This window comes from Periplaneta americana, chromosome 7 (assembly GCF_040183065.1).
Source record: "Periplaneta americana isolate PAMFEO1 chromosome 7, P.americana_PAMFEO1_priV1, whole genome shotgun sequence".
Lineage (NCBI taxonomy): Eukaryota > Metazoa > Arthropoda > Insecta > Blattodea > Blattidae > Periplaneta > Periplaneta americana.
This window is the reverse complement of record NC_091123.1, coordinates 115,154,386-115,157,669: the sequence shown is the minus strand read 5'-3', so window position 1 is coordinate 115,157,669 and position 3,284 is coordinate 115,154,386.

Genomic DNA, 3,284 nt, shown 5'->3' with positions numbered 1-3,284 from the left:
TTCGCTCTCTTCCAAATAATTTACCGAGGGGAAAGGGGAAGAGGGACAAATATCCAGTGTGATTCACGAAGATTTACCGCCACTTACAGAGCTTATTTTCTCTAAATGTCATATAAAAATGTGTCCTAATCTCAATATTTTCAAATTCACACTAATTTGAAGTTATTAGTAAAACATTTTTTTCTTTTGTTTTAAGGATAAAAGAATATTACAAATAGAGAATGAATTATTCAAATGTATCTTTTGTTTTTAATTGGCTAGTGTTGTGAAGCTAAAATTTTGAGTTGTTAATTATTGCTTTGTACAGATTTCCTTTTCCAATTTTTAACTAAAATTACATTATTCTTACGCACTTATCACAACAACTGTTACAAATCATACGACTTTAGAAACTTGAGTCTTTACATTTTAATTATGCTTTCTAATGTACAGTCTTGAAGAATTTACAAAATGCCGTGATTTGTAATTATTGTTGTGATAAAAGGATAATAAAAATGCAATTTTATAGTTAAAAATCGATAAAAAAAAATTCTGTACGAAGCAACTATGGAATTCACAATACATTTTTAGCTTCAAAATACTAGCTAATTAAACAAATGATACTCCTGTATAGTTCATCCTTTACCTGTAATATTCTTTTACCGGTACCCTTAAAATTAAAGAATAATGATATTTTGCAAACAACTTCAAATTAGTGTAACTTTTAAAATATTGAGATTAGGACACATATTTATGACATTTTTTTTTCTTAGAATGTCTCGTACATGAGCTCGTAAGTGGTGGTAAATCCTCGTGAATCACTCTATACTTGTAAGCAATAGTGTTGGAGATTCCGTCAGTTGCTTTTACTTGCGGTCAATCACTCGATAATGGTACGAAATCTCTAACAGTAATGACGTTTTTCTGATCCACTACTTGTTGATCATTATAAAGATATATTTTTTTAAATAATGGCCGTTACTTGCCTGTTCGTCATTCACCCATATGAAGCCAGATCTAGACAAATTTACCAACAGAGGCGTTGCCCAGTGTGCGCCTTAGGAGGCTGAGATGAAGTTGATTTAAGAATAGAATTTAAATTCTTAGAATAATAAATGATACTTCCACGAAAATCTTTTGGACTTCCTCTGGAATTCCTGCCTTCGAATTATCCAAATGTAAGCTTCGAGAATTCGAATTAAATGTGAATTTAACACTAGTCTAAATAGGAATTTCAAAGTGAATTTATTAAAATTACCCAATAATTGCACATCAAGTTGTCCAATATTATTATAATGCAGTTTTGATAACAATACTGATAAATTGACCGTGCGCGTTGGCTCAGACGGTAGTATTTGTGTTACATGAACACAAGCCATCTATAACACTCAATAGACACAGGAACTGAACAATATTAAAAAGGTCGACTGGTATATCAACATATCCTAAACACGCGATATGACCACAGATGTTAAAGCGTGTATAAATAAACTTAACAAAAAATAAATGTGATAATTGAACATTAGGAGCTCTGTACGTAGTAAATAAGAAATTTCACTTGGTCACCTGCGTAGGTTGGGGATAGAGGCCGTTCTCTTGATCCATTTTTTTCGCCCATGGATTCAAATTAGGCTTGGCTATTAAGTAGTCGGGTTTATTTTTAAAATTTTCTCCAAATTTAATGTGAATGTTAGGTAATCCCATGGCGAGTTCTCTATATTATCATCTCTCCAAATACCAATTCACCATTTGCACAGAAGATGGATAACCGCGCAGTTGATACAACGGACTCAAATAAAGACTGACACTGGCAGCAACATGAGCAAGAGAAGTTTTAAGGCAATGACTGAATGTACCGCGGCTTGTTGGGGGGGGGGACCGAACAACGGTGGAAAATCTACACACACGTGTAATAAATCTGAAACACTGGAAGATTGACGGCACGGCCAAAATAACTTTTCCGGTATCAGAGATGCTGAAAACATACATTCTCGCGAAAATGTCCTAACACATCTTTCCAGCATCGTAATATGCCTACTATCCCTATCCCTTTTATAAGAGAAAACAAAGAGAATAAGGGGTATAAGGAGAACAAAGAGAAGGCAACAAAAACAAGCGGAAAGATAGGAGAACAAGGAAAAGACTACCAAGAGAACAAGGACAAGACGAGTAGGAATAAAGGAGAAAACGACTAGCATAAAAAAGGGAGAATGGCTACGAGAAAAATGAGAAGGCGACTACGAGAAAAAAGGAAAGACCAAAAGAACAAGGGGAAGGGAGAAAGAGGGAAAGACGACTAGGAGAAAAAAGGGGGAGAGAACTAAGAGAAAAAAAGGAGGACGACTAGATGAGTAAGGGGAAGAAGGCAAGGAGAAAAAGGGGAAGACTAGGAGTATGAGGGGAAGACGAAGAGAACAAGAGGAAGACTAGGAGTATGAGGGGAAGTCGAGGAGAACAAGGGGAAAACGACTAGATGAGCAAGGGGAAGACTAAGAATATGAGGGGAAGACAAGGAGAACAAGGCGAAAACTAGGAGTACGCGGTGAATACTAGGAGTACGAGGTAAAGACTTGGAGTATGAGGTGAATACTAGGAGTACGAGGTAAAGACTTGGAGTATGAGGTGAATACTAGGAGTACGAGGTAAAGACTTGGAGTATGAGGTGAATACTAGGAGTACGAGGTAAAGACTTGAAGTATGAGGGGAAGACTAGGAGAACGAGGTAAAGACTTGGAGTATGAGGTGAATACTAGGAGTACGAGGTAAAGACTTGGAGTATGAGGTGAATACTAGGAGTACGAGGTAAAGACTTGAAGTATGAGGGGAAGACTAGGAGAACGAAGTAAAGACTTGGATTATGAGGTGAATACTAGGAGTACGAGGTAAAGGCTTGGAGTGTGAGGTGAATACTAGGAGTACGAGGTAAAGACTTGGAGTATGAGGTGAATACTAGGAGTACGAGGTAAAGACTTGGAGTATGTGGTGAATACTAGGAGAACGAGGTAAAGACTTGGAGTATGAGGGGAAGACTAGGAGAACGAGGTAAAGACTTGGAGTATGAGGTGCATACTTGGAGTACGAGGTAAAGACTTGGAGTATGAGGGGAAGACTAGGAGAGACAAAGACAACAAGGGAAATATAGGAAGTACAAGAGGAAAGACAAGGGAACAAGGCAAATTAGAGGAGAACAAGTGAAACACATGGAGAACAATAGCAATGCAAGTAGAACAAGAAGGACATGGAAAGACAAGGAGAATAAGGGAAAGAGAAGTAGAACAAGGGGAACACATGACAACAAAGGTAAT